At 39.7% G+C, this 21,189-nt stretch overlaps 1 long non-coding RNA gene across 1 annotated transcript in view; it reads right to left on the reverse strand.

The window, feature by feature from the left end:
• Positions 1-19,880, reverse strand: part of LOC139038050 (uncharacterized) — a 63,211-nt gene extending 43,331 nt beyond the window's left edge. Inside the window, exon 1 of the long non-coding RNA XR_011490970.1 lies at positions 19,542-19,880. This is a non-coding gene — a long non-coding RNA (uncharacterized lncRNA). The remainder of the gene's footprint in view (positions 1-19,541) is intronic.
• Between the last annotated feature and the right edge of the window lie 1,309 nt (positions 19,881-21,189).

Consider the following 21,189-nt stretch of genomic DNA (forward strand, 5'->3'; position numbering starts at 1 on the left):
GCTTAATTGCTCAGTCCTGTCTGACTCTTTCAGACTCCATGGGCTGTATAGCCAGTCAGGCTCCTTTGTCCATGGGATTTTTCAGGCAGGAATAATGGAGTAGGTTGCCATTTCCTCCTCCAAGGTATCTTCCTGACCCAGTGATTGCACCCACATCTCCCATGGCTCCTGCATTGTAGGAGGTTTTTTTACCCACTGAGCCATTAAGGAAAGCCCTCCAAATGATTATGACCTTGTTAATAATTGCAATGATTTAACCTTATTAGCAAAATGCCTGGCTAGATGAATCACAAGCCAGAATCAAGATTGCTTGGAGAAATAGCAACAACCTCAGATACATGATACCACTTTAATGGCAGAAAGTGAACAAGAACCAAAGAGCCTCTTGATGAAGGTGAAAGAGGACAGTAAGAAAACTGGCTTAAAACTCAACAATCAAAAAACTAAGATCAGGGCATCCAGTCCCATCACTTCAAGGCAAACAGATGGGAAAAATGTAGAAAGTGTCAGATTTCATTTTCTTGGGTTCCAAAATCAATGCAGACAGTGACTGCAGCCACGAAATTGAAAGACACTTGCTCCTTGGAAGAATAGCTATGTCAAACCTAAACAGTGTTTTAAAAAGCAGAGATATCACTTTGCTGACAAAGGTCCACATAGTCAAAGCTATGGTTTTTTTCAGTAGTCATGTATGGATATGAGAGTTGGACCATAAAGAAGGCTGAGCACTGAAGAACTGATGCTTTTGAACTATGGTGTTGGAGAAGACTCTTTGAGATTCCCTTGAACTGCAAAGAGATCAAACCAGTCAATCCTAAAGGTAATCAAGCCTGAATACTCATTGGAAGGACGGATAACTGAAGCTGAAGCTCCAATACTTTGGCTGCCTGATGCAAAGAACTGACTTATTGTAAAAGACCCTGATGCTGGGAAAAATTGAGGGCAAGAGGAAAGGGGGGCAACAGAGGCTGAGATGGTTGGATGGCATCACTGACTCAATGGATATGTGTTTGAAGAAACTCAGGGAGATAGTGATGGACAGAGAAATCTGGCATGCTGCATGCAGTTCATGGGGTCGCAAAGAGTCAGATACAACTTAGCGACTGAGCAACAACCTTATTCCTTCTTGTTCCTGAGTAGTAATTAAAAGTTAGATTGAGGGCTTCCCTGGTGGTCCAGTGGTTGAGAGTCTGCCTGTCAATGCAGGGAACATGGGTTGATCCCTGTTCCTGGAAAGTGCTACATCCCACGAGGAAACTGGGCCCCCACACTCTGACTACTGAACCTGTGAACTACTGAACCTAGAGCCCCCGGGGCCTCAACGACTGAAGCCCACATGCCTAGACCTGCGCTCTGCAATAAGAGAAGCCACTGCAATGAGAATCTCACAAATAGCAACCAAGAAGAGCCCCAGTCACTGCAACTAGAGAAAGCCTGTGTGCAGCAAGGAAGACCAGACCCATCACAGCCAAAAATAAATAAATAAATACATTTTTTAAAAAAAAGACTGATATTTTATGGCCAAGAACATTTTTTAAATCAAAACAATATTTCCTCAATATTTTCTCTCTGGGTTCTTCTGATAAGTCCAGTTTTCACAGTGTTAATTTCTGTTATTCATCTTCACACTAGTCTTCTCTTCTACCATTCGTAGGTAAAGGAGAGAAGCTCAGAACCGATGCATTATGACAAGTGACCAGTATGGGAGACAGTTACATAATATCCTCTTATTAACATATTTCAAATGACAGCATTATACTGTTGACTCACAGCTAGTCAGTGAATAGAATCCAAATAATTTTGAGCCTACATTTTCGCCTGGTCAGTCATTCTCCATCTGTATAGTTTGTTTTCTGTTCTTAAATGTCCTCTGCATACCCATATATAAATCTCTCACCTCCTCTTATCTGGTTACCAACATATTAAATGTACTTTGGGGTATCTGCCGTGTCATGCCCAGTGTTATGAAATCTGCCAATGCTCACAGCTCCTGCTGAGTGTGCATCACACACTGAATTATCTTGCCACCTTCAACCTCAGGTAAAAAAATGCTGATGGAAGGATGACTAAATCAATCAGAACCTTTCTCTTCTCTCTCCCTCTTACTCTCTCTCACAGATACAAAGACTTTGGTGCTGAGCAATAATGTGTAGTCCATAGATGAATAACCATGTTCAATTATTCAAAAATATTTACTGAGCACATAAGGCCCTAAAAACATAAACACAATCTAAAACCTTTTCAGGTGAAGGAGATGGACAATGAGCACACAATTGCATGAGTAATTATTTTCCAAGTCTCGGCTAGGCTTTCTTTTTATACAGCACCACTCAAGGAGAGGACAAGGAGGAACATACAAGGACTAGGGTATATATGTTTGTGCACAAGTGCCTGTGTATTTTGAGAGAAAGGAATATAGGGGAGGAATCCTTCAAGGCAGTAACTCCAAGCTGCAACATAAAAAAATAGTGAGCCTAACAGGGAGCTCAGGCTGGCGCTCTGTGGTGACATAGATGGGATGGGAGATGGGGGTGGGAGCCCCAAGAGGGAGGGCACACATGTGTATATACAATTCATTCACTTCATTATGCAGCAGAAATCAACACAACATTGTAATGCAATGATATACTCAATAAAAGCATTAGTTGACCTGGTCAAGGGGGAGAGTAAACAGTTGAGGCAGGAGTCACTAGATGTTGAGACTGGAAGGAGTTTGTAATATGAGTAAAATGGAAGGACACATAGCTCATTGGAGTTTGTTGAGAAATGGGAAGAGCAAGGTGGGTCAAGACTTGAAAGGCAGACAGGGGCCACATCATGACAAGTCTTGTAGTCTGTCTTAGGAATCAAAATGATATATATGTAAAGTGAATCAGTAGAAAGAGAACAAGAGAGAATGAAGCTTATATGAGAGACCATGAGGCCCCTCTCCTGAGTAACACCTTGTACCTTAAATCTCCTGGCTTCAGTTCCCAGCAGCTGTAGTTTCTCCTTTCCAATCTACCCTGCATGCAGCCAAGAGTGCTGTCTTTGTAAACACAGATCTCATTATACCACTTCCCAGGTTTAAAAAAATGACCACTCTCCATGTCTTAAGGATACATTTCCAGTGTACAATACACTTTTCTAGAATCATCTGTCACCTCATCCCATACACCCTGAACTTTAATCATTCTGGGCTACTCACGGTTCCTTAAAAGTGGAACATAGCATTATGTCTCTGCTTTTACTGATGCTGTCTTGTCTGCCCTGCAAATTCTCAAAAACCTCGAATGTCATTTCATCCAGGAGGTCTTCCTAGACTATATTTTCTGTATTCAATAGCATTTTATCTACACTGTTTATAAAATTATACCATTTTTACATTTTAATTGTGCATTTCTACCCTTGAAATAGAAGGATTTATGGGCATTTGGTGTTCAACTTTTCACTATACCTAGTACCTAGAACAAAATATTTAGCGAATAAATAAACATATTATCTTTTTGCTAACAGCAAGACATTTTATAACACTCCCCAAACTAAATTTTACATATAATTATAACTAATGTTGGTTTTTTCCCCTCACTGAGTCATCCAGTCACTAGACATTAGGTGCAATAGCCTAAAGAGAGATCTAAACTATATATTACAGATAATTTTTATTAGCTATGGATTTTCTTTACCTAAAATATTACTTTATTGAAATTATTTATATGTTTAAAAAGATGAGGTAATAGATGAGAAAGATATTACTAGATTATCTTCTCTTAAAAAAGTGGTTCAAGGAAAGGAGTGAAGTGGAAGATGGGGAAGATTAAAAAATTATTTCCCTTTATATTTAGGTGCTGGAAATAACAAAATATAATAGGGCTCTTTGAAGACAATAAAAAGCTACCTGTTCAAAACAATTTTAGGAAACCTCTATCCATGAGAAGTAAAATGAAATAAATAATCTTTAAGGGATCCTAGTAGGTCTCTGGGCTTCCTGGGTAGCTCGGCTAATAAAGAGTCTGCCTGCAATGCAAGAGACTCTGGTTCGATTTCTGGGTTGGGAAGATCGCCTGGAGGAAGGCATGGCTACCCACTCCAGTATTCTTGCCTGGTGAATCCCCATGGACAGAGGAGCCTGGTGGGCTACAGTCCATGGGGTCACAAAGAGTCAGATACAACTGAGTGACTAAGCATAGCACAGCAGGTCTCTGATGCTCAGATCCTGAGCCCTTACTAAAATAAAATACCCCTTCTGGACACAGTTCTAATACACATAAACTCTTGGACCTCAGAGCTCTCTCATCTTCCTTGGAACATTTATGTATTTGTTAAACAATGAGTTTGAATTTAGCAAAATTACTTCTAGTTCTTACAGTCTATAATTACACATTAAAAAATATCTCTTTGTAAGAAGATCCAAATATAAACTACTCTCCAGTAAAATGCAGGTAAAAATGATTTTTAGAATATTTTGCTTTGCCTTTTCCATGCATATTTTAAGAGATTTCCACTTTTTAAAATTTATCTTTTGTTATTATCACTCCACACTCTGCTAATGCCCACAGGTGACCATAAACAAACGTTGGCACATACAGTCAGCTCGGGCAAGCAGCTTCCCTTCATAATGGCATTTGCACGAGGATTCTACCCCTTTTTGTAGAATTTCAATAGCAAAATTCTCCTTTAGACATAGCAGCCGGCTGACCCAGTTTTTCACACAATACTGCCTGCAGCTCCAGACAGTCTGCTGAGATAATGATCGCACCTCTCTCACCTTTCCCCTACTGGGCAAGAAGCTCCCTTTCTGTGAGGATTGCTGTTAATGAAAGGTAAGGATACCCATATGTCCTCTCACTTCAGTCATCTTTTACAGGGAGCTGGAGCAGATCTCACAGTTCTTAGCACAGCCTTACATACAGCCACTAATAATCAATTAAGGTTGGCATCTGAGATGGAGCTTGCCACCCTGGGCCAGATAGTCTCAACATCTCCTTTCTAGATTTTTTCTGAAATAACCAGAGAATAGATTTTGGATTGGTTTTTACTACTCAAGTCCAGAAATATGAAGAAAAGGCTGAGTCTAGTTTGAGCTACTTTTCCTAGTTTCATTTCATAGGTGTAATTAGAGGACATTAAGAAATCTTTTTAAAGGCTATTGCTATTTTATTTTCATTTTCTAACCAGGACTCAGTATCAGAGGAAGATAAAATCTAATTGCCTTCATTTCATTTTTTAGTTATAATATTGTTCACTGTATAATCTATGTGGGGTCCATAAGACTAAGGCAGGGCATCTAAAATTTAGCAGTGGCTGAGAAAAGCCTTAAAAGTTTCTGAAATCCATTAGGGTAACAAAACAAATATCTCTTACAACCTGTTCATAGTTGTCTGGGGTGTAGAAAATTGAAACAAAAATTTGGAAGCATTAAACTTTAGCTACCACTGTTTTGTATTTCTTATTTTGATTAATACTTTCTTAGGAAAAAATTACTTTCAGACCAAAAACTCCCAAATACTCAAGCTGCTCTCTAGCCCAGAATAATGTGGCTAAGTTTAAACCATGTAGAAATAAGCGAACAGTAAAATAGAATAAGCCGCAGATTTTCCTGGCTTAATGCATTTTGGCCTGGTTCCTCTCAGAATGTAGTTGAATAAAATCTTTCAAATGTATCACGTTATTTATCAACACTGTGGATAATCCCGAATCAGAGATAAATTGACATCCTTTTATTTCATCATGTAACTACAATATCTGACTTCACAAAAGAACTTGCAGATTCTGAGTATGTGAAATAAATTAGATGAGAAACTATCATCATCCTCTTGGTAGAAAGAAAAGAACCCAATCTGGAGGAGGTACCCATCTTCTTCAACTCATTCTAGCATTAGCATAAAGTTATATTGTCCAACATGGTAGCCACTAGCCATCTGTGGCTACTGAGCACTTAAAACATGGTGGGTATAAATTATGTCCTGTAAGTGTAAGATACACACTAGATTTAGAAGATTTACTACAAAAAGTATATAAATAATGGAAAATATTTATTGAATACTTATGCTTTAAGATCCTATTCTAAGCATGTGTGAGATCTTAACAACTCTATAATAAAACTGGTCCCAGTTTGTCTGGACTGAGTCGTTTTCTGAAGGTGGAACTTCAGCTATAGAACCTGGAAACATTCAGAGCAAACCAGGATGTGCTGGACACCCTAACTCTACCTTAAATATTATTTACCCCATTATATAGATGAAAACATTCAAGGCTCAGAGAGACTCAGCAACTTGTGAAAATTCACACTACTAAAAAGTGGCTGAGAAGAATTCATGTTACACCTGTTTGTATTACACCGTATAAGCAGTATATTTACACTATATTCTATTTCCATCAGAGAAGATTGTTGCTTTTTAGTCATTTCTCCAATGTACACATGCAAAATACATAATAGAAAGTGTTACTCCAAAATATGAAATAATAATAATGAACATCAATATATATTGATTCTTATAACTCTATAACACAGGTACTATTTTTGTTTCCATTTTACAGATAAGGAAACTAAGGCACAGATAGGGTAGGTAACTTTCTCATGTAAACAACTTTCCAGCAACTGGCCTTAACCAAGACAGTTTGCTTTCAGTGTGGTTAAACTGTGTTGTTAAAACAGGTTTTCTGAACCACTTGTCAAAGAATGTTGGAAGAACTTCAGAATTCTTGTGCTACAAAGGGGTTGTAAAGAGCTGGTAGAAATATGGAAAAGCTAAGGTGGTAACCTGGATTCCAAATCCACCTATAAACACTTAATTCCATGAGATTACTAAATTTGAGGTTCATAGAAAGTAAGGGCAGGGCCCTAAATACTTTTTATATGACATTTCATTTTTGAATTTGTAATTTTTGTCTTTTGGTTCACTAATGTATACTTTCATGTTACTTTAAAAATATACAGATAAGGAGGTTTCTGAGAATTTGCTAATGCAAGAATTACTTTTACTGTCTTTATTCATAAAAGAATTGGTTCTATATAAAATCCTTGAATTGTAACATTTTTCCTTATAAATTTTATGGAAAATTAGTACCAACTGCTGGTTTCATTATCTTCCTACATAGCAGAGGAGTCTTCCTATAAAGCAGAGGAGTCACCTGATGCCATCAGGATTTTTATCTTGTTACAAAGAAGTTACTTTTTACCACCTCAAAGATTTTGAATATTTTATAACTCTACTTGAATACTTTTAATTACCAAGATGTGCCTACCTATACATTTCTTAATACTGATTCTGTCTGGAATATATAGAGAGAACTCTCTCAATCAGCATTATCATCTGATGACATTTTCCATCAATTATCTTTGGTACTTCTGATTATTCAAGTCTCCTCCTCAGAACATGTGTAATTTCAAGACTGACTCTCCATTTTTGATTCTTCATAAAGATTTGATTTGATTTTTCTCCTTATTTTGCCTCTTTCTTCTACACTCTGAGAGAGCTACTCACTATTGTTCACATTACTTATGTGAGAGTTAGTCGCTCAGTCATGTCCAACTCTGTGGGGCACTATAGTGGACTATAGTCCACCAGCTCCTCTGTCCATGGAATTCTCCAGGCAAGAATACTGGAGTAGTTTGTCATTTCCTTCTCCAGGGGATCTTCCCAACCCAGGAGTGGAAACCACATCTTCTGCATTAGGTGGATTCTTTACCATCTGAGCCACGAGAGAAACCCGTTGTTCACTCTGTTGTTCAGTCGCTAGGTTGTGTCCACCTCTTTGCAATCCTATGGACTGTGGCCCACCAGGCTCCTCTGCCCATGGAATTCTCCAGGCAAGAAGACTGAAGTGGGTTGCCATTTCCTTCTCCAAAAGTATATTATCTGCACCTTAAAAATCTCATCTATGGTTCTTGAAGTTATTTAAAACTTGTCTCAGATTTTGACAAATAGGTTAAGTTTCAGCTTCAGACTGCAGTTGCATTGCGAGAATTCCCATTTATCTGCATCTCCATAGGTTTTGAGAAGTCAAGAGAGGCTGCGGTGAGAACTAGCTGGAGAAATTTTAAACACAAAGCTACTAGAGTATCCCTACTTCAGCCAAGACATTATGCCTTACATTTTTCATGAGTTTCTGGTATTAAATATAAAATACACTTCCCTTAACTTTCTTCAGGATTTTCAATGAGTCTTTGAAGTTCAGTAGAATAACAACTAGCACTGCTTTTGATCTTTACTGTTGCTGCATAGTGACTCTTTGAAAATGCTGGGCTAGAAAATTTACATATCAACCTAAATAGCATCAAAGATCAGTGAAGCTCTCTGCGCATTGGACAGGCAGTTCATCAGACATAACAGGCTGCTTTCGATTTTGACACTTCTGCTGAGTCACCTCCTATGCAACTGGGTTATCTGAAAATCATAATGGTGATATTCAACTTTCCTGCTGCTTTTTAACAGGACAGTCAAATCAGAATAACTACCTTTAACATTAGGATATATTTTCCCAACGCTATCGAGTTTGATCCAACAGTGTTATAGCGGTGGGGAGAAAGTCCTCATAACTCAGAAATCTATTTTGCATTGGCAGGAGATGATCTAACCGGACATTTTCATCTCTGCCATTACAAGTAAAAAATTTGCATTAGCAACATAAAGTAGGCAGATACCCAAACAAATTCAATTTAAAGGTTCATCATAATCAGAGGCACTGTGCTATCAGCTACTGTCATTTCCTTCACAGGCTCCCTATAATTCAGTCTACATACTACTTCTCAAATAACTGTGCATGCATGCTAAGTTGCTTCAGTCATTCCTGACTCTTCGCAGCCCCATGGACTGGAGCCTGCCAGGCTCCTCTGTCCACAGGAGCCAGCCAAGAATACTGGAGTGGACTGCCATGCCCTCCTCCAGGGCATCTTCCCAACCCAGAGATCAAATCCTGTCTCTGCAGCTCCTGCATTGCAGGCAGATTCTTTCCCGCTGAGTCACTGTGGAAGCCCCCTCAAATAACTGTATTTTTTCTAATTCACCTGCACATATAGCACTGACATTCTAATGATCCTGTACTGAAATCTCCTTTTAGGAATCAAGCGAAACTTTGAGTATCATGATGCATTATGTAAAGATCCTTATTTCTTAATACTATTCCTATGTGGTACGACACTGGGAAGGTGAAAGCATTTTCTCCAACTTTTCATTTCACTAACATGAAGCTTCCACTAATTGAGTTCATAGTACCTGAACCAAATACGACATAAATTGTGATAATAATCCTATGATAAAGGTTTAATTCTCTTTTCTTTTAATTAAATGGATTGGTATATAAGTAAATTGTTTTTTAAAAAAAGAAAGAAAAAGAGCAGAGAAAAGCTCATAGGTTAATTGTGGTCAAGAGATATAATCTTTCTAATAGGTAAATGGAACAAAAAAATTCAAATGGTTTTTGTAATGTGCTTACTGATGCATATCTATTGCCAGTAAAAATATTATAAACATCATAAATTCAGAACTTCTCTGGCTCTGCTTTAGAAAACTGACAAATTTCATATCTGTACCACTACACCAAACAGGCTTAGAAACTGAATAAATGAATTTTAAACAGCATAGTAAATGCAAACATCTGAGTTTAGTTCAAAGACCTATTTGTGTGGAACATTTCTCTGACTATATCTCTGTTTGATGTGTAAGATGGGTGTACTATTTAGAATATCTGGAAAATAATGGCACAATGAAAAATAAAATCACAGTAGGGAGGTAATGATGGTACATACTTAAACTAGAAGTGGTAGCAGGTAAGATTACATAAAAAGTGCCCATTACAGTGATGCATTTGTATTATTCACACGTTTTACTTCCATTTATTTTTTTCAGCTGAATGTACTTACAGGACACAGGCTTCTCCTGATACCCCTACACCAGATCCCCAATTCCACTTCTACCACTAGCAGGGTAGGGCGCCATGTAGAGCTCTGTCCTAGCAAAGGGTGCCGGTGCCTTCACCTAGCTTCAGGGTCAGAGTCTAGCCCCGTACTTTCTCTAAGGCCCTCTTTCTACCCCATCCAGCTCCTGCCGTGGTGACAGAGGAGGGTGCTGCTCTTCTGCTGGAGAAGGAAACGCCAGCGAGCATGTGCTCCGGTAAGGGAGACGCGATCATCTGTGTTTCCTAAAGAACTCTGTCTTTATAAAATTCCCTGTTGATTAAGTAAAGTGCCAAAAAAAAAAAAAATACAGTAAATTCCCTACATACGAAAGAGTTCCTTTCTGAGAGTGCACTTGTAAGTCCAATCTGTTCGTAAGTCCAACAAAGTTAGCCTAGGCATCCAACTAAATGGACTTTAGCATTGGCTATATAGTACTGTACTGTAATAGGTTTATTTTTCACACAAATAATACATTCCTGAAAAAAAGGCCAAAAAAATTAAGAAAACGTTTTTAAACTTACTTAACATACCTTGAAAAATACTGTAGTGCATGACAACAGCTGGTACACAGGGGCTGGCATCAAGTGAACAGGCAAGAGGGGTCACTGACTGGAGACGGGAGAGGAGCTGAGAAATCATAGAGCTGAAGGGTCATCCGCAATAGGAGATGCAGGGCAAGCTGCAGTTATGCTCATGCCTGAGGCTGATGGAATACAAGTTCGCATCTTTGAAAGTTTACAACTTGAAGGTTCATATGCAGGGAACTTCATGAAAAATACATTTTTTTAATTAAAAAGTAAAAAGAACACCGAATAAGACATCTTGAAAGGTTTTAAGGGGTTGAACATTTCCCATCTCAATTTACTGCCATCAGTGACTTTATCAGTATTTCTACTTCCTGTCAAACAAGTGACTGCTACTCTAGATATACCCTGTCCCCACGCTACGGCAGATCTCTGCACTAGAGGTTCTCAACTACTGTGGTGTGCAGCAAGTAGGTTACTGTCTGAGGAGCTGGCTCCATCTTTCACCCCTCATGGCTGATAGATGAAGGCCGAGAGGACCCAGGACTCCTGGCTGGTAACCCTGGCTAGAAACACCTTCCTAAAGCCAAGTGTTTGCTGTATAAATATTAATCGTTTCTATGTTTGCAGCATCTTGAAAAGATGGCAGTAATTTAAACCAATAATTATTTAGGTGTCTGTACTGTGGGGTCCACTTCCACATACATACTCCGAGGCAGGTTTAAAATGAGGTCTCCAATGTCTTTTCCATTTTCATTTTAAATATTGTCCCACAATAATGTTTACTTGCCTGAAGATCCCCTGGAGAAGGGATAGGCTACCCACTCCAGTATTCACAGGCTCCCCTGGTGGCTGAGATGGTAAAGCAAACACCTGCAATGAGGGCGACCTGATTCGATCCCTTGGCTGGAAAGATTCCCTGGAGGAGTCTTCTTGCCTGGAGAATTCCATGGACAGAGAAGCCTGGTGGGCTACAGTCCACAGGGTCACAAAGAGACACGACTGAGTGACTAACTCTCCCTGTCTCTAAAATCTCTCAGGCTTCTTTTTCACATACAAGATAAACTGAACACTTTATCACGGCCCCAAAGGCCCTTTGTGATACTGTTCCTGCTTCTTTATGCCACCATCCCCCAGCGAGTCCCAGTATTTACTCATTGCTTGATTCATACTGAATGGCTAACATTTCATAAATGCACCATGTTCTTCTTGTCTTTGCTGTTTCATTTGCCTTAATGTCTGCTTCCTTTGTTAACCTGGCATATTCTTACACACTATTCAAGATTGAAAATATAAATATAACTATCACTGCAAAGGTGTAGTGTCCTTGGTAACGATCATCTCCACAGCTCACCAAGCATAGTTCTTCTTACTTTGCAGCTCAGTATTCCTAGGCAAGCTGGTTCACCTTCTCTAAGATCCTAGAGAACCCTGTGAAAGCTTTAATTGTTGTATTAGTAACACTGCTTTAAAAGTATTAGCTTACAAACCTGCTATCCCATTAGCTGTTGAGCTCTTAATAATCCAAGAGTATGTCTAACCAATCTTTTTTCCTGAAGTACATGGCAAATGATGGGGTAGTGATTATTTTTAGTTTTCTTTGCTTAGCACTCCTCTCCTTGAAATCAATAGCACCATCATCTTCCCCCCAAACACTCTTCCTTTTCAAACATTTGGAGCTGTTATTTTCTTTCATTTCTCTACTTTTATGGCCACACGATTTGGTTTTCTAGTAAGTATGTGACTCAAGATTACCTTCTTTGGTCCTTTCCTAGACTAAAAATATTGGTAAATTGGAGGTCTTCCCTTTCTGTTTAAACTAGGAACATATGGTCCAGGAAACTAACAAAAGTCATGGGAACAGATAAACTTAGTTTAAGAGCACAATGAGAGAAGCAGAACTGAGAGAGGGAGAAAAAGCATTCTGACGGCACTGCAGACCCTAACATGGGGCTGTTCATCTCTATTGTGAACAAACCCTTTTTATGCTTAGTCTGGCTCAAGGTTAGAGTTCCATCATGAGCAAAAAATGTTAAAAGAGAAGAAGATCAACAAATGATAAGTGGACTGACACATGAAGCAAGAAGGACAGGAAGAGAAGAAAGGGAGGGAAGGAGGGGAGAAGGAAAGAAGGAAATGGAGAGGGAGGGAGGGAAAGAGGAGGAGGGTAAAAAGGGGGAGGAAAATAATTGAAAAGTTAAATGGCACAGAAAAACCTTTCAACCTCATTAAACTCACTCAAGGATTCAAGTTTTCCAACTTCTAATCAGAATTATTCATGCTGGGTGGCAATCAAGTGTCAAACTGAAACTGAGGGTAGTCATCAGTTAGATGCATTAAACTATAATTTGCCTAATAAAAAGTAAACAGCACAAGAGACAACACAGGAGACAATACACATGGACGTCACCGGATTGTCAAAACCAAAATCAGACTGGTTATATTCTTTGCAGGTGAAGATGGAGAAGCTCTATACAGTCAGTAAAAATACCAGGAGCTGACTGTGGTTCAGATCATGAACTCCTTATTGCAAAATTTAGACTTAAACTGAAGAAAGTAGGGAAAACTACTAGGCCAGTCAGGTATGACTAAATCAAATCCCTTACGATTATACAGTGGAAGTGACAAATAGATTCAAGGGATTAGACCTGACAGACAGAGTCCCTGTGAAACGATGGACAGAGCTTCGTGACATTGTACAGGAGGCGGCGATCAAAATCATTCCCAAGAAAAAGAAAGGCAAAAAGGCAAAATGGTTGTCTGAGGAGGCCTTACAAATAGCTGAGAAATGAAGAGAAGTGAAAGGCAAGGGAAAAAAGGAAGGATATACCCATCTGAATGCAGAGTTCCAAAGAATAGCAAGGAGAGATAAGAAAGCCTTCCTAAGTGATCAGTGCAAAGAAATAGAGGAAAACAGTAGAATGGGAAAGACTAGAGATCTCTTCAAGAAAATTAGAGATACCAAGGAAACATTTCATGCAAAGATGGGCACAATAAAGGACAGAAATGGAATGGACCTGACAGAAGAAGAAGTTATTAAGAGGTGGCAAGAAGAGATAGAAGAACTAGACACAAAAGATCTTAATGACCCAGATAACCACAATGGTGTGATCACTCACCTAGAGCCAGACATCCTGGAGTGTGAAGTCCTGGATTATCAAGCTTCGAATGGGCCTTAGGAAACATCACTATGAACAAAACTAGTGAAGGTGATGGAATTCCAGCTGAACTATTTCAAATCCAAAACAATGATGCTGTTAAAGTGCTGCAATCAATATGGTGGCAAATTTGGAAAACTCAGCAGTGGCAACAGGCCTGGAAAAGGTCAATTTTCATTCCAATCCCAAAGAAAAGCAATGCCAAAGAATGTTCAAACTACCACACAATTACACTCATCACACAGGCTGGCAAAGTATGCTCAAAATTCTTCAAGTGAGGCTTCAACAGTACATGAACTGAGAAATTTCAGATGTTCAAGCTGGATTTAGAAAAGGCAGAGGAATCAGACATCAAATTGCCAACAACCACTGGATCATAGAAAAAGCAAGAGAATTCCAGAAAAACATCTACTTCTGCTTCATTGACCATGCCAAAGCCACTGACTCTGTGAATCACAACAAACTGTGGAAAATTCTTCAAGAGATGGGACTATCAGACCAACTTACCTGTCTCCCGAGATACCTGCATGCAGGTCAAGAAGCAACAGTTAGAACTGGACATGAAACAATGGATTGGTTCCAAATTGGAAAAGGAGTATGTTAAGGCTGTATAGTGTCACTCTGCTGATTTAACTTATATGCAGAGTACATCATGCGAAATGCTGGGCTGGATAAAGCACAAGCTGGAGTCAAGATTGCTGGGAAGAATATCAATAACCTCAGATATGCAGATAACACCACCCTTACAGCAGAAAGTGAAGAATAACTAAAGAGCCTCTTGATGAGGGTGAAAAGGAGAGTGAAAAAGTTGGCTTGAAACTCAACATTCAAAAAACTACAATCATGGCATCCAATCCCATCACTTCATGGCAAATAGATGGAGAAACAGTGGAAAGAGTGACAGACTTTATTTTCCTGGGCTCCAGAAGCACTGTGGACAGGGACTGCAGCCATGAAGTTAAAAGATACTAGCTCCTTAGAAGAAAAGCTCTGACAAACCTAGACAGCATATAAAAGGCAGAGACATTACTTTGCCAACAAAGGTCTGTCTAGTTAAAGCTATGATTTTTCCAGTAGTCATGTATGGATGTGAGAGTTGGACCATAAAGAAGGCTGAGCACCAAAAAGAATTGATGCTTTCGAACTGCGGTGTTCAAATGACTAGTGAGACCCTTGGACTACAAGGAGATCAGATCAATCAATCCTAAAGGAAATAAGTACTGAATATTCATTGGAAGGACTGATGCTGAAGCTGAAGTTCCAATACTTGGGCCACGTGATGTGAAGAGCTGACTCATTAGAAAAGACCCTGATGTTGGGAAAGATTGAAAGCAGGAGGAGGATGAGAGGACGAGATGGTTGGATGGCATCACCGACTCAATGGATATGAGTTTGAGCAAGCTCCGGGAGATGGTGAAGGACAGGGAACCCTGGCGTGCTGCAGTCCATGGGGTTGCAAAGAGTAGGACATGACTGAGGAACCCAACAACAATAAACTATACACTGTAACCTGCCTTCACTGTTCAGCTCACTTTAATTGTTTAGATGAAAACTTGCATATCCCCCAAGCACCACAGAGCCTAAACAGTTAGTAAAAAGATGCCTTTACTGCCCCTTAAAATAGCGTCTCTGACCCAAGTGTCTTAAGATGTTTGCTCAAGTTGTTTTTTAGGAACTTGGAGTCAGTTGTTGTCCAGTTTGAGCTCAAACCAGTTGAGACTGGTTGGGACCACCAACCCTTCAACTAGGCTTGCACAAGTATCTGATCAGTGGCCTTTTGATATCAGAGGGCCAAAAGCTCTACCCTTACAACATACTAATGCAACTATGTTCTGAACACGCTTCCCGTGGAGAAGCATGCAGCTTAGCTGCACCTGCACAAAGCGAGCACTACCTCAGCTTTTTCTTATCGCTATTCATCTTTCCCCACTCCCCAAGCCACCCTGTTCTTTGCGTAAATATCCCAAGCCCTGCACATTTCAGGAGGTGGATTTGAGACATATTCTCAATCTCCTCATGTGGCTTTCTTGCAATAAACCCTTTCTTTCTAATTCACACAATGATTATTAGAAAAGAATTTTAAAACACCTTGCTTTTAAGTTAAAACATCTCTATTTATAAACTCAGAAGTCTTCCAGAATTAAAAAAAAAAAAATTATGTGGCTTTGTCAGTTTGGCCACTAGCTTCCAAAAGTTTGTAACATTATCTTGAGATGAAAACAAAAGCAAATTGCAAATTTTGCTGTCTAAATTGACCAACAATTTGAAATATTGAAAGTTTAATACAAAAGGCTCTTAGGGTCTGATGGATATTTCACAATTCTCAACAAGGCAATTATTCTATATTGATTTTTGAAATTTTAGAGTCTAGTAAGCCACGTGTAGGTTTTTTAGATATTTACAAATAGCACTAACTTATTTACACTTCCTCTTAAAAACCGATTCTTTAAATATTGGCTCTTCGAATTGACAACCCATTATATCTTATCATAGTGTAATATGCACTAAAAGCAATATGTTAGGTGCTGGCTAGAAGCAGCAGATCTGAAGTAATTTTTCAAATGGAAATTAATTCAGCAGTCTAGGGAAATACTACCACACAACAATGCCCTGCTGAATCTCATTAAATCAATTTGGAAAGGCATATGGGTGGAAAGGTAAAAATAAATCAATAAGATTAAAAAGGAAGTATATTGCTTTGCAACAAAAAGAGAAGAGTTATAGTATCTGGTTGCTAAGTAACAAGATTTTAAGTAGGAATTATTTGTCTTTCTTATAGAATAAGGCAATTTTGAGGATTAGAGCAAAATACTGTTTGCATATGGCCCAGTTTATACAAACTGCATTTCCCTCAACAAGACCTCACTCCATCTTTGAAGAGGGAGATGAGCTTTCACTGGCAGAGCCGTTGCCTAGCAACAAGATGCTAAGAAGGCAAGCTGAGTCTGCTCCAGAAAGAGCTCTCTTTCTCTCTCTCTCCTCATCACACCGCAGTGACCTCTAGCACAAGCTGATGCCCTTGAGAGAAAGAACCACCTTAACAACCAGAAAGCTAAGGGAAGGGAGAAGTGTTTTGCTAACAACACTACAAGGTCTAAGCTGCTGCTTTTGTTTTAAACAGATGACAGTGCTCGCTCTCCTAGGTGCTTAGCACGACACAAAGCATTTTCACAAACATGCTTTTATTTCTTTTTAACCCCAGCTCTCATCAGTACTGGGTCATATGGCTCACACCGGACTAGTTGTAGGCCTTGGGTCTAGCCAATCATATCCGACTGTCAAATGTTTGCTGAAAAAAATTGATCTCCACCATCTTTGCTTTGGCCTCAAATGCTACATTCCCCATCCCCACCCTACAATAGGCAGGGTAACAAATCCTCTTTTAACCTTTTCTTCACAGTAGAGAGTCCTCAGCTACGCTTACCCTTCATTTATGTTTCCTTGAAAGACTTGATAAAGATTCTTAAGTTTGGGGGTTTTTTTTGTTTTTGTTTTTTTTCTAAGTTGGCTCCTACTAAGTACACAGTACTAGGTGCTGAAGATAAAATTAGGAACAAGACATTGTTCCCAGAGGGGCTTACAGGGCTCCGTGGGAAGAAATGGGAGAGACACACAATGGCCAAGGAGGTTGAAAAGCAGCGGAGCTGGCTGCCTGGAGGGGACACCTCTGCTGTGACTTGAGGGGCCTGGAGAATTCAGTTAGGCAACAGAACGGAGAGGCTAGAAACAGGTGGGATGGAGGTGGGGAAAAGGCACCTGGCTATGAGAACAGAGATAGTCTCAAGACACAGAAATCCTGAAGCAGGTGGAATAAGTTAACCTCTATCGTCATTGTTCAGCATTCATTACGTTTCAGTTATGAGTCAAACGGACCCAATAACTTTCTGTGGCAACACAGTTCACAAATCTAATACAAAACCTGGTACATGTCAGCAATCTTTTATACAAACTGCATTTCAATAAAATGTGCTTCCATATGTCTCCAAACAGGAGATGGGGTTTAGACTGTGCTAGATCAAAATAACCATTCATTCTGATATAAGACGGTATAATTGAGCATTTACTAAGTAAATCTTTTGTCCTAGATTTAACTACCCAAGAAAAATCAGGAAGTACATTCTGTCCGGTGATTGCAAATGTCTGTATTCACAAGCATTTACCTATTCCTAGGTGCAGGTCACCTTTTTCTTTTAAAAAAGAAAAGTAGGCAAACCGATTGACCACGATTATTTAAAAAGATAAAACATGAGATTTAATTTTTGAAAGAATGTTTCTGAAAACACTACGCCCAAAATTCGAGCCTCAGGTTTCTCAGATTTGCGCTTGAGGGCGGGTGTCTCCCTGCCTCTCTGCTGCCCTCATGTGACGAGCCGGAGCATAGCAACACAGAAAACCTGGTCGAGACACCTGCCAGGTCCTCAGGCAGGAATGACGTGACAAGCACATGTCTTTCTCACAGATTCCAGGAATCTGGATTTGCTGTGACTCAATCACTGTGCACATGGGTTTCTATCGAATAATATCTTCAGAGCTTGTTTCAAATAGAGGAGTTTATTCAACATCTCAAAATATATGTTTAGATAATAGGATAAGGAAACCAAGATTTAAGTGGCTAATTAAGGCTCCAACTTTTACAACTACAGAGCAATTATTGCCCAAACAAGAATTAAACCGTACTGGGGTTTTTTCCCACCTTAGAAGTATTACGTCATTCTTTGCTACTGGAATGGTACATATCAGGGACTTTAACCTTCTTATTTGACTTGAGCTATTCTCTTTTTTAGGAAAAAGCGATTTTTATTACCTTGTATTATGTAGAAAATGTGAAAAACTCTTCTTGAGCTAACTTTTTTGGAATATCCTTCAAATATGCCAATTCTTTCTTATTTATTTCCATTCTGTATCTCAGAGATTGTCAGTATTCTCAGAGCTTCATTCATACATGATACTTCTGCAGATGATTCTCAACTAGTCCTACAGATTCTCTTGTATACTAGACACTAATCTTCATCACAGTCTTGAAATAAAAGGACAATTCCTCTTGCCTTAAGATCTGCTTCTGTCCTAATTGTCCTGTATTTTACTTGGAGGCATTCTTGCCATTTTTCCAGGCTTTTTTTTTTTTTCCAATCCCCTTATCTACTTAGACTGTATTCATTTTCCAATCACTCAATGCTAGAAATCCTGCCATAGGTTTGCTTACAACAGATAGAAGATTCCTGCTGAAAAGGAGATGTTTAGGAAGGATTTATAGAAAGGATGATTCAGTGGATAGATGGGTGGCTGGATAGGGAGGAAAAGATAGATATTAGATAATCATAATTTTGAAAAAAATTCTAAGAGGATAAGTACGCGAGAACAGGGAGATGGAATCTAAGTTGGGAGTACAAAAGGGACAGACTTCCACGATGAAGTGATTTTTAAGTAATATATATAAGGCAAGAAATTGCTAATCAGGTAGAAGGAAGAAGGAAAGCATTCCAGGCGGAGCGAGTGGTCAGTTCTTAAACTCTGAGGTAGGGAGGAGCTTGACATCTTCATGAAACTGCAAATGGGCAGGAAGATGAAGACGTGACCAGCGTGAAGTGGTAGTCGAATTGCTTTTCCTCTCCTTCGGCATATTTCTAATTTACTAGGTTTTATATTTAATTGGATCTGAATCCCTTTAAATAGGAGATACAGTTTCAGAAGCCCCGGGCCCCACCATTTGCTACAGTCTCATAGGCAAGCGGATTCCGCATGCAAGCCCACAGCCCATGCCCTGAGAGTAGTGGCGATTGAAGGCGAGCCTTAGAACCCATGTGATTATAGAGATCTTACTCTCAGAGGGGGGAAAAAAAATCTGTGGAAAATTTTTAACAAGAGAAGTGACACATTCTGTTTTCAGTTTATAAAAATTCACTAAAGCTTTTCCATGAAGTGTGGTCCAGGATTTTCCATGGCCATTAAACGTGGAAAACATACATTACACAAACATACCATTTGTTATGGTTAGGTTAATGAAGCCTCCTGGAGGAACCACTAGGACAGTAGGCTCTAGTCGTGGGCGTGCAAATAGATCTGACCAAATTCCTCCAAGCCGGGTGGGGTCTCATCCCAGCCTCTGTTTGGCACCATCTAGCGGCAGTTGTCCATTCGAGGTGAAAGGCGGGTCAGGATGATGATGCTGAGTGCTACGGAAAGGATTTCTAAGACAGAAGCAGCAACATCAGAAACCTTCTTTGGTTTTGAGGAGTTCATCTAGGGAAACTGGACTTGAGAAACCTGAGGGAGTGGAAGTTCCTTATCCACTTTCCACGATGGGCGTTTCTGAAGTTTCCTCACTGGGCCTCGCGAGCTCCTTCGGTTACGCGGTCCCTAAGTCACGTCCCACTCCTCGCGACCGCGCGGACTGCAGCATGCCGGGTTTCTCTGCCCTTCACTCTCTTCCCGAATTCGCTCGCAGTCATATCCACTGAGTTGATGATGCCAGCTCCTTTGCACCTTTCCAATAAAAAATGAGAACCTCTGTCTGAGAATGGGGGGAAGGATGGGGAAGAGTAACCAGTCACAAATTAACTTATATCAAAATTCTCATCATTACCAGTGGCTGTCACAGGTTCTTATGGTAACATTCCAGCCATTATGTGAAAATGAATCAGAGGTGGAAGGGAGGCTTTTTAGTGAGCAAATCATAAGGAGGCGATTACAGTGGCTCAAGCGACTTATGAGGGTTTATTAAACTAATGTGGCAGCATCAGAAATGGAGTAAAGGGGTAGTATATTTAGGAAGAAATATTGAAGATATTTTGGAAGCAGAATCAGCTAGATGGAGTGACTGATAAGATGCCAGGGAATAGAGGAGGGAAAGTGTCAAGAAACACCTATGATTACCCAGGTTTCTAACATGAAAAAGTGGATTACGTGGCTCAGTTGACTGAAATCATTAGGAGAAAGAGATTTTCAGGTAAATAGTGTGAGTTCCATTGGGGAAATAGGTGTTTGAGGTCCTCTGAGACACTGAAGTGGATTTGTTGCTTAAGCAAATGGATACACATGTCTCAGAGTCCAAAGAAAGGATCCTGGCTGGAGGTATAAATTGGTGACCTATTGCATATGGATGATAATTGAAGTGGTTAGAAAGAATGTGATTCTGTGGGGAAGCAAATTAGAGTATCAAGAAAAGAAGGACTAGGACTCAAGAATGAGGAAAATGAGGAGAATTCAGTGTTACAGAAACCAGAAGAAGAAATTATTTCCAGATGGGATGAGCAGTCAACCAAGCAAAAGCTGTTCAGAGGGCATGCAAGTCAGGACAGAACAGAGTGTGCCTGGGTAGTAGCTTCAGGAGAGTACTGGTGACCTTAGCAAGAAGAGTTGTATGGAGGCCACCGCCAAGTCGCTCAGTCGTGTCCGACTCCTAGTGACCCCATGGACTGCAGCTCACCAGGATCCTCTGTCCATGGGATTTTCCAGACAAGAGTATTGGAGTGGTGTATGGAGGCAGTGGGAATCAAAACTGATGGGACTTATTTGTTAATTTATGAAAAAGCTAGCAAATGCAAAGTCATTGTGTGATTTTATGTAATTGAGCAGATGTAAGCAGTGGCATCTTGACGGTTCTTTGAAACGTCAAAAAAGTTCATCA

Source organism: Odocoileus virginianus, chromosome 13, assembly GCF_023699985.2.
Source record: "Odocoileus virginianus isolate 20LAN1187 ecotype Illinois chromosome 13, Ovbor_1.2, whole genome shotgun sequence".
In the NCBI taxonomy this organism is placed as follows: Eukaryota; Metazoa; Chordata; class Mammalia; order Artiodactyla; family Cervidae; genus Odocoileus; species Odocoileus virginianus.